Consider the following 25,995-nt stretch of genomic DNA (forward strand, 5'->3'; position numbering starts at 1 on the left):
TACTTGTCTTCTGCCCCCTAGTGGATACCTTTTGAACTATTACTAATTTGCCAATGTTACGGACGCCGCTCATTGCTACCACCTGAGGCTCGTCAGACATGCAAATACCAGACCCTGATGGCTGTTCGAAATGGCTAGACCAGACGCACCCTCGTCTCCTCCCCTCTGGTTGGCTCATCACCCAGCCAATCACATAGCAGCCTGCCAGAAACCAGGAAAAAAGAACTGCTGCTGTGTTCATTCTGGAGGGAGAAGCTGGTTAGCACAGACGGTTTCCCCCTCAGCTTGGCAGAATTGTGGTGGTTTTTGACTGTATGTTTGCTGTGCTTAGTGGTGGCATTTTGGTAATTTAGATTACTTAGAGGTTTTCAGCAGGATTAAACCTGTCTGTTGGTGATTTCAGTTTAATTGTAATTTGTAGTCTCTGGTTGGTTTAATTTTGCCTTCGTTTAGCATACAGCTCTTTTGGCTGCTCTGAGTTTGTTTGTGTTCTGTCTTAGATTCAGCATTTGTGTTTAAACTTTAGAGGTTAATATTAGTTTGTGTTGGGCTAGTTTAGGGTATTTGGTTGTGAATTTATGTTACTTAGATTATTGGAACTGCTTCACGTTTGTTATCTAGATAAATACACTGGTTTATGTTCACTCTTTTGTTTGTGTAATCTTGGTTTTGTTTAACCGGCAGGTTTTGAGTTTAGGCTGTACTGATAACATTTTGTGTTTCTTTCAGCAGTTTCACAAACCCCAACACTGGTTTGTGTTTGCCAGCTATTAGATTCATATTCATTTTCGCTCACAACAAGAAAAAATGGTTTGTTTAACTTTAACATCTGTCCACCGCTTGCTTTTTTTGTTATGTCCTACTTTAGGGGTATGGGAGGACGTAAAAGCCAAAGTAAAAGTGAAAGGTTTCGTAAAGTGAATTACCTCTTGATTTGGTGTTAATAGAGGTGAACTGCATTGTGGGAAATCCTGCTCTCTCACCGTCACCATTCCTCTTATACTTATCTCAGTTACACTGATTCAACTTAAGTATGTTAATTTTTTCAAAATGTTGCTCTCTTATTTTTCTACAAAGGTTTGAACTTTGAGGGTGTTTAAACAAGATAGAAAGGTGTGAAAATGTTAATGCCTGTTTGAGAACAGTAGAGTGGGGGGGTTTACAGCCTTAAAACATCTGTAATAATTGTAAAAATAAAGCTGACTACTTCACGGATTTCGCCTACTGCGGGTTATTTTTAGAACGTAACTCCCAAGGGACCACTGTATAGCCTTACTAACAACTAGATTAAAATTAAGTTATGTCCACTAGATATACATGAATGTCTTGCTTGGCTCCCCAGTGGTCTCGCATGTGGACTGCAGTTCAACCAGCATGTTTGATTCATGTTTTCCCTTTGAAGACTTAATGCAGCCATAAAGTGACCAATAACACAAATTTTCTATACATTTAACCATTGCTCTGTTTCTAAATTACAACATGGAAAATATGTTTGCTGACATGATAATAATATGAGTCATTATACAGTAGCATTGCATCACAAATTTAACACACATTCACTCTTTTTAGCTCTAATGTAACAGTTCTTTGCAGAAACATCAGCATAGACATGTCACTGAGGTAACCCTTTACTTGTGATGCAAGTCATCCCATAATGGTAGTGGTTACTAATGATAAAGGTAAAAAGGCTCCTACATCTTGGAGAAATCAAAGCGCATTTGCAAAATGAAAGCAGGCATTTATTCAAGAGCATAAGAAGTTGGATCAAAGGCAAATAAGAAAGCAACAAACGTGATAAACACAACAACTACTCAACCTTATGATCCCTGAGAGATCTTAAAAAATAAAATGAATATGCAGAAACTAACGTGCCAATCAAAGCCTTGTGTCTTTGAAATCCAGGAAAAAAAGATTCTTGCTGTGTTGAAAATGCGCTTTGTAATAACTGAATGAAGACAGAATAATAGCAGCATATTTATAAATGTACTTTTCTTTTGCTAGATAACCTCTGTCCTTCTTCTTCCTCTTCTTTTTATTTGTTTTCCAAAAGTGCAGCTGTGTCAGTGCTGTGTGCTCTTTTAGTAACAGAGCTTATTTTCATTTCTTTGCCAAAACCGAAGCATCATTTATTACTTGCCTTTTTCTTCACTGTTCCTAATATATGCATAATTCTTGTCAAGGTTAAAAACAGCCACTAAAGACAAATGACATATTACAGAGACTCACCACGCGAGCATTTGACTCATTGGATTAATAAAATCATTAAACTGAATAAAAGCCCTTGCCATTCAACTGGGTTCCCCGCAGTGTTTCACCTTGTCTGCTTGGCAGTGAGGTGTTCTCTGTCTTCTTGAGAAATGAGAAGAAGTTAGTCTCGGCTCTTAGAGCTCTCGACGAGCCCCTCTGCCGGCCGCCACGTCTGCTTTGCTCAACGCCATTGATTACCTGATGCAAGTCAAAGCCAAGTCTGCTGCTTTGATCATTAGTCCAAGCACAGCTGAGCTCTTAAACAACGTTCCACTTTTTGCTTCTTTCCCCTTTCTACCCATTTCTGCCATTTTTTGAGGTAATAGGGGCATGGGCTAAATGAAGGCGGTGCGGAGGATTTGCAAAGCAAGATCTTTTACATGCGGGGTCGGGGAGCGACCAGGAGAAGTGGTGGTAGAGCTTGCCATCATCATTTGATTAGTTTTCATATAACGTTATGATATGGGGGGCAGGGATGCCCACTGAAATGAATATTTTCATGGGGAGGAGGGTGGAGGCAGCTTTATGTACAAATTTTAGAGAAAGATTTTCAAATCTAAACTTTACTAATAGTCTTACTGAAAGGTCTTTTAAGAAGGACAAAGAAGCATGTTTGTTGAGCTGAAATCAGCTATTTGAAGCTAAATAATGTATAAAAATAAAAAGGTCACAGCAGGTTTTTTTTTATCATTCTTCATAAACTTTTTAATAAAAGATAAAAGAAGAAAATCTATAATTTCCCTTTGGGATTAATAAAATATGTTTATTTATTTTTATTTTTTTTTGTAGTGTGAATCTCTTCACACCTGCTCATGCTCCTGAATATCCCTGAGTTGCTGTGGATCATTTGGAAAATTCATCCTCAGTGGACTTTGTCGTTGTGGTCACAAAAGCTCCAAATGAGTCAGAACATCATTTGTAAGCTCCTGTTTAGTTTGTGACATTGAATTGAGGCAAGGCAAGGCAGTTTATTTGTATAACACATTTCATGTACCGGTAAATTCAAAGTGTTTTACATAAAACATTGAAAGCATTACATATGGTGCAAAGAAAGCATCCAGAAATAGTAAAAGGCAGCAACAAATAGCAAAATTCACAATAAAATCATAAATTACATTAAAATTATTAAAAGGAAGATGAGTTAACAGTTAGTGTGTAAATTTCATGTACAGGTGCATGAGAAAAATGTTTTTAACTGGAATTTAAAATTGTCTATGTTTGGTCAAAGTTTAGTCTCCACTGGCAGCAAAGGATCAGTGTGTAATAAAACAAGCAAACAAACAAAAGAAAAAATATTGCCATGAAACTATAAAAGGAACTATTTATATCTGTTTGCACAGTTGGACCCTATTCACTGTACCGTTCAAAATACTCAAAAGAAAAAATAAGAAAACATCTGTGGTTGTGGATGTTCAATTATGAGCTAATTAACCCTTTAACCGCCTCATCTACTATTTGCTAGAATAAATTTTTCAAAAAATATAATCGATCTCATTACAAACCTACTTGAGTCATTTCTACCATTTGGTTGGAATATATAGTACTAAAAATGCTTGTTGTCACATTACTGTTACATTTTTGACCATTTTAACTATTATATTAATATATTATTAACTCTTGCATATGTTAAAAACATTGGTTCTTATTATTGTCTTCCATAGCTTAATTCTTAGAGTGAACATTAAATTGTTCTTTAATCATGTCCAAAAAGGAGAAAAAACATAAAGATGATAATCAAATTTATAAATGGAGAATGCAGAAAAAAAACCAAAAATATCAACAACTGTTGACAGTACAGTGGTAGCACCTGTCAGGAACTATTTTTTCTGGGTTGAAGGATATGAGTTGACTTATAAAAACAAGTTGCGGGCAGACTTTATGGGCTGGAGTACTACTTTGGATTAATGAAATAAAATGTTCCAATGAGTTAAGCCCTCTCTGTGAGCTGTGTTGCCCATGACCACCTATAGACTTGTAACGTCGATTAACACAACAAAATCTATGTGTTCCAATAAGAAGAAGATGAAGATAAAGAAGAAAAATGAAGCTCTATATTGCACATTTCTAAACAATGTAGTGTTTAAAAAACAGCAGAGAATTTTAAAAAATGTAAAAAAAAAAAACAAAAAAAAAATACTTGCGACAACAACAACAACGTGAAAATAATGGAATTCTAGGACAGAATTAACTGCTATCAAAAAAAAAAAAAAAAAAAAAAAATGCTGAAATTTATAAGGCTTTCTGGTAAAGATAATACTAACAGTATAAATAATAACACCAGTAAAGTGCCATTTCTCCCAGCAAAGTTACAAAATTGTTAACCCTACATTGCTAATGTAGACAGATTAGCAGTAAAAAAATATATTTATCAGACACCAAAGGCCTTCTGAAAAGAGAAGTTTAACAAAGCTTTGAAGGCATTAAAAGATGATGATGTTGGATTCAGCAAAGAATTCATAAGGTGGGGGTTCTGACTGAAAAATCCTGATCTAGCTTTGTCACAAGCTGTGATCTGGGAATAAATAAAAAGGGCACTTTCTGTGGATTTTAGCGGTCAGGAGGACACATCCCAGCTCAGTAAATCTGTGCTGTATGGCGGGGTAAGGTCATTTAAAGCTTTGAAGATGAGCAGTAAGATTTTCAAATCAATAAAAAATCTAATAGGTGGCCAGTGAAGGGAAGCAGTCACAGGGGTGGTGTGATCATACTTTATGAGCCAGTAATGAGTCTTGCTGCCAACTGTTTTTGACAGAGACAAAAACATGCATAACCTTTTGTAAGTCAGCAGCTGAAGGAAATGATCTGATCTAAAGACATGGTCGATATGATAAAGAACCAAAGTTGGTTGTTTACGCTGACGTTGCTTGTCTTCTCCTAGACAGTAAAATTTTAATTCACCAATAGAGATGTGAAAGATTGCTACAGAAATCGTTTGAGATGGTTGCAATCTCCAGTTTGACCACTAGGTGGCAGTAATTGTTACAAACTGTACTTCAGAGTATTTAAAGGTTGTAAAATATCACATCAAAGTCAAAGACCTGGAGCATAAAAATAAATAGTTTAAACTTGTGCTCCACATCTGAGAAGAGCATGTTCTGGGCTTACATGTTGTTTTAAACTAGGGATATATAAAAGGAAAACCATTATTTTTTAGAATTGCACCTCTACACCTGGGAGGGCACCTTCAACATACGCATCAGCGCAATAGCCTCGTTGCACGTCCTCAAAACCACAGTCAAATATGAGTTCTGTGACACCCACTCATCATGTGGAGGATACACTGACAGTGAGGAAATTTCACACCAGGTAATTATCTGCTGTTTTTCTTTGCCTTTGGGAGGAAGGTGGACGAGGCCAGCCGAGCGAGGAGGGAGTATTTGAGGCGGGTGAGGTTTCCCTTACACCCTTAGATCTGGGGGTGAAAATTGCCCAGCCTTCTCCGTGGGCTTGGAGAGCCACCAGACCTCATCAAGCAGCAAGTGAGGACTTTTTTGCATCTTTTCCTCAATGCCGCCCTGTACAATATAAATAGAACAGTATGGCAGCACAAGTCACATCTCATTTGGTGTGTTGTGTTTCAGAGCACCTCCGCTGAGACGGCAGGCAGCAAGGGCAGCTAGAAGAAAGCAGAGTTTTGCTAATGGACAGAAGCCCAACTTGGAATTCACAGTCTTGGGCCCTTCACTACTACTCTGTGTACAAACACAAAAAGAGCCATATTCTGCCCTAGTTTCTTCTTCTCTTTGTGTTGGTGGAGTGGAGGCACTCTCTCAAGGACTGCAGGTTTTTCAGCATCTTCTTGCAGAGATAAATGTTACTATTAGTTTGATACATAAAGCCAGTGTTGTTAATAAAATACCTAATTATAGGGATTTAAACCAGAAAATTCGGTCAAATACTATTTTAGGCCTATGTTACGGTGGCCCAGAGGTGTCACAGCAAATAAAAGCCGCAACACAACAAAATAAGTCACAACACTACAAAATAAACCGCAACACAACACAATTAGGCACAACACTACAAAATAAACCGCAACACAACAGAATTAGGCACAACACTACAAAATAAACCGCAACACAACACAATTAGGCACAACACTACAAAATAAACCGCAACACAACACAATAAGCCACAACACTACAAAATAAACCGCAACACAACACAATAAGCCACAACACTACAAAATAAACCGCAACACAACACAATAAGCCACAACACTACAAAATAAAGGCAAGGCAAGGCAAGGGCAAGGCAGTTTATTTGTATAGCACATTTCATGTACAGGACAATTCAAAGTGCTTTACATAAAACAAAGACATTACAGATATTTAGAATAGTAAAAGGCATCAACACATAATCAACACATAATCACAATAAAATAATAAATTACATTAAAATGATTAAAAGCAAGATAAGTTAAAAAAAAAAAAAGTTACCGTGCAGATTTCATGCATAGGCGCATGAGAAAAGAAAAGTTTTTAACCTGGATTTAAAAATGTCTACATTTGGGGAAAGTTTAATCTCCACTGGCAGTTTGTTCCATTTGTTTGCAGCATAACAGCTAAATGCTGCTTCTCCATGTTTAGTCTGGACTCTGGCCTGGACTAGTTGACCAGAGTCTTTGGATCTAAGAGCTCTGCTAGGTTTATATTCTCTGAACATATCACAGATGTATTCTGGGCCTAAACCATTCTGGGATTTGTAAATGATCAGAAGGGTTTTAAAATCTATTCTGTGACTGACTGGAAGCCAGTGTAAAGATTTTAAAACTGGTGTGATGTGTTCAGATCTCTTAGTCCTGGTTAAAACTCTAGCAGCAGCGTTCTGGATGAGCTGCAGATGTTTAATGCTCTTTTTAGGAAGTCCTGTTAAAAGACCATTACAGTAATCCAGTCTACTGGAGATGAATGCATGGATGAGTTTCTCTTGGTCTTTCTGGGAGACTAAACTTTTAATTCTGTTGATGTTTCTGAGCTGGTAAAAAGCTGTCTTAGTGACAGCTTTGATATGGCTGCTGAAAGTCAGATCTGAGTCTATCAACACTCCCAGGTTACGAACTTGGTTGGTAATTTTAAGAGCCCGAGTCTCCAGGTGTTTGCCAATGCTGACCCTCTTCTCTTTGCTACCAAACAGAATAATCTCAGTTTTATCTTCATTTAATTGTAGGAAATTCTCCCTCATCCAGGTGTTTATTTGCTCCAGACACTGACACATTAAGTCTATTGGACTGCAGTCATCTGGTGACAGAGACACATAAAGTTGTGTATCATCTGCATAACTTTGATAACTAATGCTATAGTTTTGTAATATTTTACCCAAAGGGAGCATATACAAGTTGAACAGAAGAGGTCCAAGGACTGACCCCTGGGGGACTCCACAAGTCATGGCCACTCGCTCGGATTCATAGCTGCCGATCGTAACAAAATAACTCCGGCCTTCTAAATAGGACCTGAACCAGTTAAGGACCGCTCCAGAAAGTCCAACCCAGTTTTCCAGCCTGTGCAACAGGATTCTGTGATCTACAGTATCAAACGCAGCACTGAGATCCAACAGAACCAGGACTGATACTTGACCAGAATCGGTATTCAACCTAATGTCATTTAACACTTTGACCAGAGCTGTTTCAGTGCTGTGATGAGGTCGGAAGCCGGACTGAAATTTATCAAGATTTCCACTTTCATTTAAAAAGTCATGAAGCTGGTGAAATACAACTTTTTCAATAATCTTGGAAATAAAAGAGAGGTTAGAGACAGGTCTATAGTTGTTCATTATAGAGGCGTCTAGAGTCCTTTTCTTTAGGAGTGGCTTAATAGCAGCTATCTTTAGTGACTTGGGAAAAATGCCTGATGCCAGCGAGCTGTTAACTATCAGTAGGAGATCACTTTCTACTGATGTAAAAACTGTTTTTAAAAAGTCGGATGGTATCATGTCCAGAGTGCATGTTGTTGATTTCAAATGCCAAACTGTTTCTTGTAGGACTTTTAAATTCACCATTTTAAATTGTGACATGACATCAGAATTATTTCCGGGTTTTAGACACAGACTAATTTTCTTGTTTGACTGTGTGGAATTAATATTTTGCCTAATTGTTTTAATTTTTTGGCTAAAAAAGTTTGCAAATTGGTTGCATTTCTCAGTGGAAAGGAGCTCTGGGCTTATCTGTTTAGGAGGATTTGTAAGTTTTTCAATCATAGCAAACAGAGTGCAAGAATTGTTGACATTCCTGTTAATCATTTCAGATAAATGCAGCTCTCTGGCCTTGCACAACTCATTGTTATAGTTACGCAGGCTTTGTTTGTACAGCTCATAGTAAATTTGAAGTTTATTTTTCCGCCATTTCCGCTCAGTTTTTCTGCATTCTCTTTTTAGGCTGGTAACCACAGGGGTGTTTCTCCATGGTGTTTTCTGTTTGCTCAAGTTGCTCTTGATTCTTATCGGTGCAACAGCATCCATTACATTCAAGATTTTCAGATTGAAATTATCCAGGAGTCTATCAACTGACTCTGCACTGGTTGTTGGTAACATAGCTATGGCCTCCACAAACTTAGCACTTGTTCTTTCATTAATGTACCTCTTCCTAACGGAGAAGCAGGTTGGTTGAACATTCTGAGTGATCAGTAAATCAAACAAAATACAAAAATGGTCAGACAAGGCCAAGTCAGTGACCGCAACAGAAGAAATATCAACACCCTTTGAAATAACCAGGTCCAGAATGTGACCTCGAATGTGGGTCGGTTGTTTAACATGTTGCCACAAACCAAACATGTCCAATATGGAACAAAATTCCTTGACATTACCATCCGTCATGTTATCTATGTGAATGTTAAAATCCCCAGTTAAGATGAAATGGTTAAAATCAGTAGAGATAACCGACAATAATTCAGAAAATTCATCAATAAAATTTACACAGTGTCCTGGACGTCTGTAGATGATTAGAAATAGGATTTTAGGAATGCCCCTTAAAATAAAACTAAGATATTCAAAAGAAGTAAAATCACCAAATGACATTTCTTTACACTGGAATGAATCTTTAAATAAGGCAGCTTCTCCTCCCCCTTTCCTCCCGTTTCGACATTTATTCATGAAACTAAAATGAGGGGGTGCTGTTTCATTAAGAACTGTAGCACTTGTGTCTTCTGTTAACCATGTTTCTGTCAGAAAAAGAAAATCTAAACTGTGAGAAATGATGAAGTCATTAACTAACAGTGACTTGTTGGACAGAGATCTAACATTAAGTACAGCTAGCTTTATGAAGTTTACACTGGTCTCTGTTGTATTCTGAGTTATACAAGGTACAGTTAACAGATTAGATCGATTCACCCCACAAGCTGACCGTGTTCGATTCCTTATTTTACTAACTAACACAGGAATCCTACTGGGTCCAGGCTTGATCTCAGAACAGCTGTCAGTAGTAGCAAAACTACAGCAAGGACCCTGAACGCATCATGGCATGTTATCTTTGTTGTGAATTCTGCTGCTCTGGGAACCTCCTCCCATGCCCTGCTCGGTCAGGACAGATGATCTAATAGGAGGATGAGGAGGGGGAGGGGGGGGGAGCCCTGTATTTCTTGGTAGATGGTGGTCGCTGGGGTTCAGACCTGGATAGAGACATCCTTTTAAGACCTTGGGTGATGTGGAGAAGAGGGTCTGGTGAGGGGGGAGAGCTGGCAGTTGATCGCTTCTCTGCTGTGTCCTTCGCTCTTATCTGTACACTCATGTTTGGGTTTGCCGTCCCAACAGCATGACGCAAGTGTGCACCAAGTAATCTGCATCCAGTTAGATTTGGATGCACACCATCAGGTCTGAATCGCTCCTTACAGTTCCAAAAGATATTGAAGTTATCAATGAACTTTATCCCATGGGTGATACATGCGTTTGATAACCATGTGTTCAGGCCAAGAAGCCTACTGAAAAGTTCAATTCCTTTACCCGCTGTAGGAATGGGTCCTGAAATGTAAACATGGTGTGCTCCCAACTGACACAGTCTCTCCAACAGCAGAGAAAAGTCTTTTTTCAGGATCTCAGAGCCAATTTTCCTCCTCAGAATATCAAAAGACCCTGTGTGGACAATAATCTTCATACCATCTGGATGTGAAGACAGAATGGTCGGCAACATCTCTGTCAGTTCCCTGACTGATGTATCAAAAAGTGTTAAATTTTCCGTCTTTGCCATCCTGACATGCTGTGTTATGGAGTCCCCAATCAGAATTGTGTCTATTTGTTTTTGTGTGGAGGTGCCGATAGCTTCTCTAGTCCTCCTGTTTGTGGGATTTTGGCCTCTCCTCCTGGTCTGGTTAGCCCTGGGCTGAGTTTTAGGGCTATTTCTTGAATTTTGATACATCCTTGCATTACATTCATCATCATTCATTTTAATATGACTCAACACATCATATTTATTATGCAGTGAGACTTCAGATGGTGGAGTGAGTGCTGGAGCTTTAAATTTCCTGCTGGATTTACCTCTGCGACGAACAACATCAGACCAGGTTCTGGCCGGGGTTGATGACTTTGGTCTGGCACCAACAGTGTTCCAGAAGGAGAGATGAGTCTGATGGTCCGGTTTGGGATTTTCCTCAGCTATTCCAATGTCATTTGAACACATCCAGGGAAGTGTATCAGCCAGGTCTGTAGCGGGAGGCTCCACATTCGACATGCCTTCGCGTATGAAGATGTGACTCAATCCATTTGACAACTCAGTAGCTTGTACAGAAGCTACTACAGAGTCAATAAATTCTTCATTCACACGAATGTCTTGCAGTGTTTCAATCCTCTTCTCCAGCTGTGTTATCCTCAAAGAAAGTTGCTCACACTCAGTGCAGCTCACTGATACTGCAGGGTTAGGAGACATCGTTCCACTAGTTCTCCGATGGAAATCAACTAAATTTATCAAAAAATATATTCGTTCCAGTGATTTATAAGTGACCAGGAGTCCTTGTTCCTAAATTTCTTGCCGGTAAAGATAAGAAAAAAGAAGAAAAAAAGAAGAAAAATGCAAGCAGAAAGGAGAGCAGAGCAGGAAGCGTCCGCACGGCAGCAAAGCAGGAAGCAAAAAACTCTGCAAGAGCTGCAAGACAATGCCGGGGGCTCGCATCAGTCTGCATAAATACATATTTCTCTCTCTCTCTTTTTGGTGTGTTTTTGTTTTAAATATTTTTTTCACGTTAACGTGCTTTATAAATAGACAAACACCAAACGGAAAGGCCTTACTTATCTTAAGAGGGAGAGAAACAGAGGTTTAAGTTACTAACAATTACATTTAATAAAGCACTGTCTTGCAGCTTTGCTTTGTCGCAACGGACTGTACCTCGTCCGTGTGCATACATCGAACATGCAATGACTCTTAATCTACACATAAAAAGTTAAAAGCATTCATAAAAGCGCATGCCGAAATTAATAAACGTTATTAACAAACAGTATTTTACTTACTTCTCCGGCTGCCTCCTAGAATCTCCAACTTCCCATCTGTTTGTACTGAAACTTGGTGTAGCTAACTTCCGGTGGTAAAATCTTAAAAAAAAAAAAAAAAAAAAAAAGACAACTTCCGTTGTGGCTTATTGTGTTGTGTTGCGGTTTATTTTGTAGTGTTGTGGCTTATTGTGTTGTGTTGCGGTTTATTTTGTAGTGTTGTGGCTTATTGTGTTGTGTTGCAGTTTATTTTGTAGTGTTGTGGCTTATTGTGTTGTGTTGCGGTTTATTTTGTAGTGTTGTGCCTAATTGTGTTGCGGTTTATTTTGTAGTGTTGTGCCTAATTGTGTTGTGTTGCGGTTTATTTTGTAGTGTTGTGACTTATTTTGTTGTGTTGCGGCTTTTATTTGCTGTGACACCTCTGGGCCACCGTACTATGTGGTTTATCTAATAATTGAAAAGGGAATATTTGATCCCATGGAAATCCTAATGATGACATCAAATTTTTGTTTAGGACCCAATTTTTGCAGACAATGTAGGGGGAAATCTAACAGCACAGAAGCTCTCTGGATCTTTTTTCATTTAGATATATTTATTTTTACATGACAGGAAACACACATCAGCATGCTTTGATCATCTGTCAACATCCCAGTCTCCAGGAAAGTGCTTCCATTTTAGACTTCTGGAAACCAGAAGTTTATCCAGTGGTAACATTTACTATTTAACCTTATATAAAAACATAGACAAGTGTCTCATTCACTAGCAAATGGGCTTAATGTCAACATTTTTCCCAATACTAACTAGGTATTTAAGTGAGTAATCTATTTTTTAAACTTAAACAAGTAGCTTGGAGCTATGTGAAACCAAAGAAAATTCCAGAAACAAGACTCACCAGAGGCTAAAAGAGAAATATTCAAGGTAAAAACAGTTGGAGAACACCTTGGAATAGTTAAATACAGGTTTGCCAGCAGAAAGCCCATCTGACTCAAACATACCAGCTAAAAAACGTGGAAATTGTGCATATTTTCCTGGAAGCTGGGTTGGTGATGTTTCACAACAGATTTAAAGATTTGTCATCAGCTTTCCATCTCCAGGGTTAATCGGCTTGTAAACTTTAGATTTAAATTCTTCTTTGTTGTTCTTGGCTCCTGCGATGGACTTACAACTCGTACAGGGTGTACCTGCCTCTTGCCTGCTAGTTGCTAGGCTCCAGCTTCCTTGTGGGTGGATGGATGGATGGATGGATGGATGGGTGGATGGATGGGTGGATGGATGGATGGATCAGGCTTTACATGATTACATAACTTTTTGAGTAAAAACTACAATCTCTGATATAAATTTAAGTGGAACTTTTTTAAAATCGGTTTTCTGTAACCATTTTATCCACAGTTTATCCAGTTTATCCAGTTTGTGGTAAAGCAGGAGCCTGTTCCTGAGGCCATCAGGAGAGAGCTGGGGTCACCCAGGACATGATTTTACCTGACAAGTATAGAAGAAAAAAAAAAAAAAAGGTGTGTACACCTGCAGCTTGAAAACTGTTATGACCCTCATTATAACTTTTAAAAATCAAAAACCAACTGTCCTGTTATTTAGACATGCGATGCTAGTTCAGACTACAAGTACATGGACATATGAACAGCCTTTACATTTTTTTTTTTGTTTTTTTTGTTTGTTTCCTTGTTGGGCCCTGAGCAATGACAGAATCAAGTAAATAAAATAACTGGACAGGTCAACCTCATCCCAAGCCAAGTTTGAGCTTAAATTTAGGTGGGTTAATTTAGTATTGTGTGTTGCTCTACTGTACTGTACAGCACCGTTAGGTGAGATGAACCCATTTTAACCCAAAGTGCTCAACGTGTTACTTCATGCAACAGTCCAAATATGACTCAGATTTAAATACCTAGAGGTGATTTTCCATTTAAATTGAGCTGAAGTCAACTGTGAATAAGAGGGTTAAGGTAAGAAACTGCACAAAATAAGCGGAAATATCAGTGGTCGTTGGTTCAGTAGTCACTACCTGCAGTATTCTATGCAGGTGGTCTCTGAATGAGGATAACTCATAGGGGGACATAACATCTTTTTAGAGCACAGGGTCACAAATGATGAGTGAGGATGTTGATGGACACAGGACTCTAAGATGTTTTGAGACATTGATCGTAAGCATCTGGCTTAAGATATTTTCTCAGGATTGAGAGATGAAAAGTCTTTGGCTATCTGACCTTTGGCCCACTTGCACATGATTTTACTTCCCACTTTGTCTCCACACAGATTTGCTTTGGCTCCATTAAAGTTGTCCCTTGTCAGCTGAACAGCCACTCAGATGTAGCAAAACTTTGAACATCAGTAATTCATTCAAGTTAAAAAATTACTTTACTTGATCAGTTGATACGGTGTGTAGATGGATGCATCAGACTATTAGTAGTCATTAGCTCTGTGATCTAATTGAGGGTGCTCTGTTATCAACCTGACCTAATACCCTTGTGATCTTGAAGTAAAATAACATAAAGTTTGTTGCATTTCTACAAAAACAAAAGGACAATATAAGATAGCAAGATTCTGAGATCTTGTTCTTGAAAAGTATTTTAGGGAGTCAAAATAGAACTGGAGCCTCTAAATAGAATTTTAAGTGGCATTACAAGCTCATAACCCATAATACGCATAAAGATCATACAAGAGACAATTTAAGGCAATACTAAAGGATAAGATGTTTGCTCAATCCACCAAGATGGGAGCAAAGTCTGTTCAAAGTTAATTAGGAAAATTGAGTTTGAAAGACACCGTAATGGGCTGATGAAGATGTGCTCATAGCTAGTGATACAGAGCTTGTTCAATATGCAAAAATAAAAGCGTAAATTTACTCCCATCAGAAACTCCGGTTCACATGCAATATTTTTCTTGCTTACTGTATGACTCTCTAAACACGTCCAAGCTACAAACCTTTGAATTCTTGATAACAAATTTTAACACTTTCTTTTAATAACTCTGGCTGCATTTGAAAATGTAATTACGGTTTGTGATAAGACACATAAGATATGAGTCGTTTAGTTGTTAGCCTGTTAGACTGCACTCAGGTGCAATGAGTTAAGCTATGTGAAATCCAATGCTAAACTTAGACAGTTTTAAATATACATATACAAAGCAAATTCCAGCTCCTAAAACATGAAGACTAACTAAAATCACAGAGCTTGCTATCTGCATGAAAGAAGCAATAGCTAAACGGAGCCATGTGGCAACCAGGGACCTTACTGTGGCAGCAGCATCTTTGTTTTCACCATGCATTGGTACAAAAACACATTCACAGACACAGCTAAACTAGACAGCAATACCAGACTTTTATCAAACTACACACACACATAAAATGTAAACTTATATACTTATTTATGCTGCAGCCTCCATCAGCTAAAGGCAACCTTCCTTTTTGACATATACAGCATTGAACCAGTAAAGGGTTAATGACACCTTTTCCCTTCATTAGAGATACAGTAGGCAGAAGAAAGAACAGAACAGAGGTCTAACCAGCATCTCAAGAGGCTCCCAGCAAAACATGGATTAGGTGGAGATTATTAAATGTCAGCTCTTAAGACGAATACTTTTTACAGCCTCAAAGTAAATCAATACTACTTATCTTTGATAAAAGAGGCAGAGTAGATGTGCCAGCATAACAGTCTGACAGCTCCCTCTCTTTCTCCTCTGAACCTTTAGTAATCGAAGTAAAAATCCCGTAGGAATGTTTTCAAAACTTATTCCAGCGTATTTGTGATTATGTATGTATTTGTATATGTATGTATTTGTTTCTTTGTTATATGAGTACAGCTCAAAGTCTCTCCCTCATCTGTGTCTTCTGCTGCTTGACAAGCTCTGTCTGCTTTTCAAATCAAAACAGCCTGTTTATATCATGCTTTAAATTCTACTGACATGTTTTTAGTATACTTGAGAAAAATAAGTTTTCTGCATATTATTTGCCAATTCATAATGTCTCCCTCTGAGTTTGTTTCCCTCGCTTGTTTGTCCGTCTGTCTGTACATATGAATGATATTCAGGTGAATGTATTTTCTGTCTTTGTATACCTCTGTCTCTTTCTTAGTGTCTCGCAGCGCTAATGCCAATGATTTCTCTGAACATTCTACTTCATGCTGAAAAATCCATTTTCTCAAAGGCGCCCAGATTGACATCTGCAAATATTGATGATAAACAAACCAATCAGAACAGCCCCGTTGACGGCTATATGGAGCCTGCTTTCAGACCTCATCTCCTTGCTTTCAAAACAAGTGCAGAATGCACCGCGCTGCGCTGATCCCTCATTATTCCTGCAATAATGTGGGCCTGGATAGTTTAAAGTGCTCCCACCGAGGAAGTGTGTGCCACACTGTGCCATTACTTTGTGTGTTTGAGTGTGCATACATCTTTCTTTTTACAGTTTGTAGTTCACCTTTAGTGCTGTCACAGTGCCTGCATCCAAATCATAATTACAATGTAATATCACGCATAAGGCAGTAGCCCTGCTGTTGTTTCACTTTCTCGTCCTCTTCCCTTCTATGAATATCAAATGCTCTCATGCTGGGCTGTGAAAGCTGCACAGCTCCTTTTCAGACACATACATGCTTGTAAGTGTGTTTTGGAGGGGGAGTTTTGGGTACACAAATTGTACTTTCCTCCGATGGCTTTGACAGGAAGTGCCACCTGCGGGACCAAGAAATTTAAAAACATACACAGTTTCCTACTGGTCTGCTGTAACCCCTGTCCATGCAAGACAACCTAATATTGTATTCTGCTTTTTTTAGGGTTTACATGAGATTTCCTATTCAAGTCACAGAAACTGCAGAAATCACAAATCCTATCTCACAGGCAGTGTGGGGCTGTATGCCAGCCTTGGCAAGGCTGCAGTATCAAACAGAAGTTTACATGGCTGTAGCTATGCCAGTAGCTAAGAGAGGAGGCTTCGGTTAAACGTTCACGTTAAACAGTGAAAACAGTGAAATAGCACTTGTTTTTATAAAGTCTTTTATTTTTGTTTGCTATTCAAAGTTGTCCACAGTGTATCACTGTGTGTTTACCATTAGCTTCCTTTTTTTCTCTCAGCTGCAGAATTATAAGTTGAGGATATTTGCTTTTATAGAACACATTTTCACGTTTTCATTTGACAGATGTTGTCTTTTAAATTGTCAAAACATTAACAAAAAGAAAGCACTACTTTTCCCCACTTCACTGTGTTTGGGTAAAGTGGTAATTTAAAGAAACTGCCTCAAGCAGTATAATAAACAGTTTATCTACTCAGCTCTGGACAGGGGGTCTATTTTATCTATGAATCAGCAAACACTCCGCAGGCAACAAATAGACGTAAGGACAATTAAATGTAATAATGATTGAGGTTCAGAAAATATCAAACCAGAGTACAGGGAAGCAAGTTTGGTTTTAAGTGGCATTTTATGGGAAAGATCATGGTTTTAAAGAAGACTCAGAAAATGGGTTTCTGTGTTTAGTCTGATTTCTTTCCTTTGCCAAACGTTCCTACATTGATTACATGACATAGGAAATAATAAAATAGCAACAGAATTAATTACCTGCAGTGTTTTATATGTCTTTCATTTTAGATGAAACAAACATCGGAGAGGCTTTGCAACAAGCAGCAGCTGCAGGAACTATGCTAACTAAGATGGATATCTTCGAACAATCACACTAGATGAAGCAGAAAGGTTTCCACTTCATCAACAGAGCTCTAAAAACATGTGAAAAAAAACTATATGATATATGAAAATTTGTCTAAGAAAGGACAATTTATTACTGTTATATTATTTCTATAATTTTCTTATAACCCCACACACTGCAGCTGGCCACGTGGTGTTCAATCTCACTAAACGGCACAAATGCATGGCATGATGTCAGTTTCTATAACCAGTAAACCACCAACCATGTTGTTTTTGTTTTTTTTGCTGCTTTCAAGACATAATATCACCAATCAAAACATTTTTTAACTTCTTAATTATAAACTGGCACACTATACAGGGACTTCACCCAGGCCTTGGTCTCTGTGGTCAGGTGTAGGCTGCATCATGATGCTCTCTATGCTTCCAGGGGGTAGCAGCAGATGCAAGACATATAACGTGTTGTCTTTTTTCTTAATACATTTACTGTCACCTGACATAATAGGGTTTGAGTTCTTAGGTAACTTCTCTTTTACCTTGATACCGGTGTTTCACTCTATAACACATCCTGCTGCTGAAGCATTCTTTTATTTTTTGAAAGAAAATTGCTTTGGTTATGTATACAGTCACTTAAGTCTTAGAAAACGCATACTCAGTTGGGTGGGCTGAGTGTCCACTCCGGGTGGGGAAAGAGGAGTTCAAGTAACTTGGGATCTTATTAACGAGTGGGGGGAGGGTGGAGCGGGACATGGACATTTGGATCGGTGCAGCGTCTGCAGTTATGCAGACTCTGCATCGGTCTTTTGTGATGAAGAAGGAGTTGAGCCAAAAGGCAAAGCTTACGATTTATCCGTCGATCTACATCCCTACCCTCATCTATAATCACGAGCTGTTGGAAGTGACCAACAGAACGAGATCCCAAATAAAAGTAGCCGAAGAGAGGGAAATTTGGGCTTAGGCAGCTGACCCGCAACCAAACCCTGGATAAGCATCAAGAAAATGGATGGCTGGATACCCTGCTGGGGTCAGGGAAAACAATACATTCTGATGTACAAGTACAGTTTCCCAAACCTGCATGTGCCTGACAGCAGCCACCAGATCACATGGTCACAGACACACCAGCATCCTCTGACTGATGAATTCGCTCATATAGTTGCATATCTTCTATTTTTTCTGGACTGATATTTGAGTTTTTTCACTCATGCCTCTAGCACTACATAACAACACCTGTGTCCAACTGGACTCATAGCAGTCTGACTACTGCCTAATTATGATGTCCCATCCTGTTTGAATTCTTGCTTGTGTTGTTCTTACTCTGACATGTAAGTCGCTTTAGAGAAAAGAGTCTGCCAAATGACTGTAGAATGTAGAGTAGAATAAGTTATTTAAGGTCATCCCAATATCATGGTATTATTTAATCCATAAAAAGTCTTTGTCAGCCTAAATATGATAGAACAACATTTAACTGAAACTCTGATTAACATGCACATAAAGAACTCAGGATTTTACCTCCACTTGCAACACATGCCCCAACATGTACAATCAAACTAACCTACTGTTTTTTTTTTTTTTTTTTTTCCTCTTTCTGTTGACTTTTAAATTTGATAATCTTGCTGCAGCTGTGAGTAGCCATTTTATGTGTTTGCAAGACATTAAGTGAACTTTACAGGATTCAGTCATATGGCAGAGAATCTGTGGTGCGAGTCAGAATCCATTTGGCTGTGATTCAGTGGAAAAAGCCAGAATATCGCATCAGATTAAGTTAATGAGGAACATTATGAGGGAAAACATTCACACTGCGCTTGGCCACAAACATATTAACATTTTGGATGCAATTCATTGCTCAACCTGCTTCAACTTTATAACATGCTTGATAGGAGTCAAGATGCTAATAATTATGTATGTGTCCCTTAAAGCTGACTGGGTGAAAGTTAAAGGACTACCGACTACACACAGGTACTCGCTTACTTCCTCGTCTGTCACAGCTCACCCCCGCATTCTTCATTAGATATGGAAAAATAAATCAATGCCACAGCAATCTCCACATTAGTAAGGTGCTTCTGCCTCCTGCTGCCTCATGGGAACAAGTGAGATGATGGCTGCAAATTAATTTGTGACAATCAGAATTGATTTTCTAATCCCGCATGGTATTTGATAAATAACCCTTCAAAAAACAAACACCTCAGACGATAAATACAGTTATTATCTCTTGCAGGGATAATTAGTGCTTCCTGTAAAGATGGAGCACCTTTGGTCCTCTGGTGCATCACTTCAACCCTGAAGTAAAACAACTCTAAAAGTTGTACTATTCAATGATCCACAATACAAAAAGCTTCCAGAGTTTCAGCCTTTAGATGATGCTGGTAACAAGCAGGGTCAGTAGATGAATATGTGAGGAGAAGGAGCTTTTCCAGAAGGTAGGAAATAATGAGTAATAACACTGAAATTGATTATGAGGTGATGCTTCAAGTGAAATTATTAAACTCACCTAAAGGCACTCATAGACAATTAAATAACTTTTGGATGAATTTTATGCACCCCTACACACTCATTAATGGGTAATTTATGATGCTGTGTTCTACCTATTTTAATTGAAACATCCTTTATTTGTTTTTTTGCTGACACTGAAGTTATAAGGTAGAAGAGCTGTAGTGGTTCCATTAACTATTGCAGCTGTATACATACAACGTTTGCAGCACACCCATCAGTTAGAACTGACGGATGTGCAGACAATTTGGTTTGGATTTCTTTTAACACATTTTCTCTGATGAAAGAGTGCAAAGTTCTGGGTGGAGATAAGGCATGATGTAAAAAATAAACAGCAGCAATTAAAAGGTAGTGTCCCACATCTAAACTCTACATCAAATTCCCAAATCTCCAATCCAACTGTTTGTTTTTTGCCTTTTAATAGCTATAGTGTTTTGGTTTTACACCAGTCAAATGATAACAAAATGCTTTGAAAAATAGCAGAAATATTTGATCTGATCTTCTGGAAAACCTCTGAGAATTCCACAGTAAAAGTTGTAAAACTACCTCGACAGCATATCAGGAACATTCTCAAAGCTGTAGTGCACTGCACGTCAGTCAGTTGGTTTAGCCTGAAATATCTAAACACAACAGTCCAATATATCAAGGAATTTGTAAAGTAATGTCTGACGAGAAACTGTACAAAAAGTAAAAGTTAACAAAGTTTTATGTTATTGGCTGAAATTACTTGACTGACGTTTTTATTAAATAAGTTGAGTATCTGTCACAGCTGACATCAGCGAGGCCAATTTAAAGGGGCAATAAGTGGAAATTCATCATTTCTAGATTAAAAGGAATTTAAAAAATGGCTATGTGAAGAACTAGAGGTGTAATTGGTAATAGTAAAGCCTAAATTTAGAAAAACCCCTCAAATATCGCTGAAAGTTTTTACAAACTCATGAGGTGGTTTTTCAGATGTAGAAACCATATAGAAGACTCGCAAAAGTGTAATAGAAACATTGACACGTCCCCAGGCGTAATCTAGGGGGGGGGGTCACGTGACCAGTTCATTTTAAGTAAAAATGCCGACATTACTGCTAAACAAAACTACGGTCATTGGCAAAGAAGTTATTGGATTAAAAAAGGGAAATAACCCAAATTATAATTGGCCTTGTATATCCAAAGAGGAAAGCACTGCAAAAGGCTACAATCTGTCCGTTGGACTTTCCTGATGACATACTGTACCAAAGGTACAGATTTTCAACAAACAGGCTGAGATACATGTCAGCTGTTGGAGCCGTCTGTAGCAAATGTGACCCATCGTAGCCGGGCGCTTACTGTCCCGCAGACAGTATGCATCGTAGATGAATTGTGCTCCTTTCATCCATACAACAGATACATTAATAAAGCCTTGTCCCTGACCGCTCTGAATTATGTTTTTATATTTGTTCTTTACTTGCTCCAAGTCCTTTTAGCTCCACTGGGGTTGCTTCTGAAATGAAGGTTAATAATAGTGATCATTCTTTTTCACACATGACATAAGTACAGAACCATTGAGTTATGGAACGTACAACTATCTGTGCATACATGGTGGAGGAAATGATATTCCAACATCGAACGCAGATCCTTTAAAGAACTGGGAAATATGATCTGAGTGCTGTCAGTCTATATTGTCCCATTAATTAATATTGATAATCTGACGAACTAACGCATTAATGGAGTCGGCAATTATCTGCCAGCATTCCTTCCTGGCTTTTGCTGCAGCAGCATTGTTGCTTTTAGCCTGAATTATAGATTTAAATTCTTTGTATTTTTTATTTTTTTAGAAAAATAGTCTGCTCATCCATGGTAAAATACACTGCTCTGCAGGGTTTGTCCATGTTTGCGATTGGTCAGAATCTCCAAACACCACCCCTTTTATGTGAACGCACACTAGTTTTAATTGGAAAACCCTGGGTTGAGTTACCGAGTTGATAACCAGCTTCGTAGTACAACTTATCCAGATCCTGAATGTCTGGGTAAGTCAACCCAGGTAACAGAGAGAAATCTGGGGTTTGTTAATCACGCTTAGTAGTACAGATCTCTGGTCTGCTTCGGCACATATTTAATTATTTGGTAAAAAAAAAAAGGGCTGGCCTGCATCTAGTGGTGAGCACATGATTTCCTGAATGTCGCTCAAGAACTGACTCCTCCCTCTAATTAGAGCAGCAACATAAAAAGCACCTGCTGCCCTCTTTTCTCCCTCTGCATCCTGCTGACAACACCAGATTGTGGCATAGTGGTCTGGGGTGATGTGTAGTACTGTCAAGAAAATGGAGAAGGAAGATTGACGTTATTAGTGCTTCATTTAAAATGGTGGGAGACCGACACCACCTGGAGTGTACGACTCCAGGAAATAGTAGGATGCAGGCACGCTCCTGTTGAATAGACAGACGTGGGTGCAGATTAAATGTTTATTTAATACAAAAGAATCGAAATGTCTAAAGTTGAAATCATACAAATATTAAAACTATTCTAGCTAAAAATAAAAGGCTACAATCTAAGTGGCTAAACAAAATATAAGACTAGCTGGGGCTACTAGTGGAAGGCAGCTTACAGGGGGAAAGTGCCCAGGTGTGCCACCACTCAACTCGTGAACACAACAAACCTCAATGCAACCTTAAAAATGTAGAGCCCTCATGTACTCAGTATGCCAAAACATGTACAAAGTGGGGATCCCCAACCACAAGTGCCTAGCCCATCCAGCTTATGCCTCCCAGCAGTTTAAATAAAAAGCACAAGTTAAAACCACAAAAAATAAATCCAACTTTATCAACTTATACATAAAATGAAAAGGAAACTACTACTAAATATAAACTAAACACAGTTCTAACTAACAAAACAGAGGAAGAACAAAGCCAAACAACCAATACAAAAACAAAACAGCAGTGAATTAGTGCAAATCCTAAAAGGCTGCTTTTATAAATATTGCCTGCCACCCTACTCACCACCGTTAGAGGCAAAAGCAGATGACAAGCCAGGGGTTGAAAAAGGCAGCCACCAACAGCAATCGCAGGAAGCAGAGGGAGAAAAGAGGTCAGCAGGTGTCTTTATGCTGCTGCTCTAATTGAGGGGAGGAGCCAGTTCTTGAGCTACTCAGGAAATCATGTGCTCACCACTACACACACCAAAATTTGTCTGGGCTGGTATTACGTCTTGATGCAGGCACTGGCTACGTCTCTGCCCCTGCAGCCATTCTGCAGACCTGAAACTCAGCTACTCATCAAGCTCCTGCAGTCTATGAAACAAGCTCTTCAGTCCAGTCTTGTTCCAGATCATTCGGTCCAGCAGTGACCACCAGTCTTGCTTTTCTCGTTTTTTCTGGGTTCATATTCGGCCTCACATCTGAAAGCCCCCAGCTCCATTAGTCAAGCTTAAAATAAATTCCACTCAGTTCGACTCTTGGGTCCCAGCCTCATTACATACAACAGCAGTTGTGAAAATCCATTCATTAATTCATTTATTGTCTGTATCCATTCATTTTTAAACCTTTTTCTATACCTGATTTATACAATTAAGGGTCATGGAGAGGGTTAGTGGGGGGCTGGAGCCTTTCCCAGCTGCCACCGGAAGGAAATAAGCTTTTGGGACAGGGAGTCAAACTTATGTCTAAAGCTTAACAGTCATGTGCAACTCCACCATCAAACCTCTTTGGTCTTTTTGTAAAACTTATACAAAACCTCCTGAGGCACAATATGCAATTAATTAATTTGTCCAGCAGCACTAAGATAATCATATGGACTACAGCAAGTTTTTATGGCATTGGGAATTTGGCACATTTTCTCATGAGATTAGATTGCAAAATCAGTTATCCCATGTCTGGATAACCCAAGGGTCTAGCCTTTTTTTTATTATTTTTCTTTTCACACAATGATGAGTTTGGTTTAGGCTATAAAAGAACTTTGTCAGGATAAGAAGAAATTGTGATTTTGAGTTTTCAAATACTTCATGTTAAATTCCTCCTGAATGTTAAATTTAAGATATCTGCTGTTTTAAATTCACACCTCAATATCATTTTAAAGGATCAATATCATTTAATGGACTAAGCGGTACAGAGAATGTATGAATGAATGAATAAATGGTTGAATGAATGAATGAAAGAATGAATGAATGAATTGGTGGATTATGGGTAATCCTATGAGCAACAGATGACTTGCCAATGATAAATAAAGCGTGTTGGGTGTCCATGAGAAAAGTACTATTTTATATCCAGTGATGTCAAAGTGGAATGAGATGAAATAATAGATCTGATTGTTGCTGCATTTTCTGTTGTAGAAACACATAAAGTGTCAGATGCATTTTGGCCAACACAGATTCTTGAAAGGTAAAAAGACTAGTGGAAAATACACTTACAGTCTGCGGAGGATGACAAAGAGCTGAACCAGTAGTCTTCAGGTTGAGAGACAAGGGGGAATTCTGTAATAACAGAGGAACAGCAGTGTTAAAAAGTGTACATATTTAGAAATTTTAAAATGTTAAATCCATTGTGTGTGTGTGTGTGTGTGTTTTTTTTGTTTTTTTTTTCTTGTTAATAACAAAGAAACACAGTTTCTGGCCAAAGAAAAAGAGATTTTTAACTGAAGCAGTATTTCAACTGGCCCTCTCTCATAAGATAATAGAAACAAAGACAGAAAAACCACTTAAAATAATTTTGTGAAAAGAGTGAGCAAACAAAAGAATTTACTACTTTATTTTTTATGCCTACCTCTTGTATTTAATCCTGTCGTTTAATGCAATGCAGCGTAAGGGTCAGTGGGCCCTTGGCAACTCCATGCTTGCAGCACCCCTGAGATGAGACGTTATCTTCTTCTGTATTTTCTCTGCATTTAAAGAAATAGCTGTAGTCTGATTTCCATTTAATCATATAATAAAAATGTGCCACAAAATGTTCTCAAATAGTTGTGACTGAATGTGATTTGATATTGGGAGTATAACATATGGGCTCGTGTAACTACCTTTTTCAAAACTGATAAAGAAAAGATTTTCTGGTAAGGTCAGATTCTCAGTCTGGTAAGGACTTTAGCCAAAACAAGCGTATCTGTTGCCCAACCATTATAACTAAGAGGCAGAGAGTCTGTGAAGGGCCTTCTTGAAGTGGCAATGACAGTGTGGCATTCACTCTAAATGTAAATCAGAAGGGTTTAGGGGTGTCCTGCTCAGGTAACATAGTTTATAGTAGAATGGACTTCTTTGGTCTGGTCTCAAAGATGACAAATTACTTTTGCCATGGAATAGGCCAGCCCACCAATAGCTCATACTTGAATCTCATATATGAAGCACATGTAGAGTGGAGACCAGGCAAAGTAGACGACCCTGATTGGAGGAAGCGAGGAGAACATTCAGCTGCATGTGAGACACTTCAGTACAAAGAGCAACAACAAGGGCTGTCATCAAAAGCTGAATACATACAAAGCAAAGTAGTCTACCCATGATTGCTGGAACTAAAAATGTCATACACAATCTGCATAATCCCATATGTGAAAACACACAATGCTGGTATTTTTAGCCTCCCAACAGCTGAAAAGCTACAAAATCCCGTCTTGTTTAAAACCAGCATCTCCAGCACATCACATGAACATGCAAAACTATTTTGTATGTTTTTTTAAATAAATCTTTAAGGGTTTAATTAGTTGATTGTCTTTGTTTTAACAATATTTTATCAATCTGTTTAAAGTCTGGATTATTAAAACAACAAATAACAGCACAGATGTGCTGTGTTGGATGCAGTGACAGAATATTGCAACAAAGTGAAGACTCCCAAGCTTCACCAGGTGTGTAGGAGGAACCCTGCTGTCTGCAAAAAAAGGCTAAAGTTCCACATCAGAGCCAGTGTGTGTAGAAACATGATGTGCAAGAAGAAAAACCTGCTGTGTCTGCAGACACAAAACGAGTATTTTTATGGTGTGAATCTTTTTCTCATTTTCAAGTAACTAATAAAAATACAGTTAATAATGTTGCATTTCATCTCTGCCAATAGATAAACCTGGCTGTATTAAAGTGGCACTTTAAATGACTCAATGAATCCATTACAAACCTACTCCCTCTTAAATAAACCCTCTTCAGTCAAGATGCACTGTGGACCAAAAAAAGATTTCTATAGACTCTGAACTGTTCAGCTGTGTGCTCTCTTTTCTCAAACTAAATGTTATTTTTTTGTAAAACTGAACATCTGTTCATCAAAAGGCATTTGATTTGT

Source organism: Melanotaenia boesemani, chromosome 1, assembly GCF_017639745.1.
Source record: "Melanotaenia boesemani isolate fMelBoe1 chromosome 1, fMelBoe1.pri, whole genome shotgun sequence".
In the NCBI taxonomy this organism is placed as follows: domain Eukaryota; kingdom Metazoa; phylum Chordata; class Actinopteri; order Atheriniformes; family Melanotaeniidae; genus Melanotaenia; species Melanotaenia boesemani.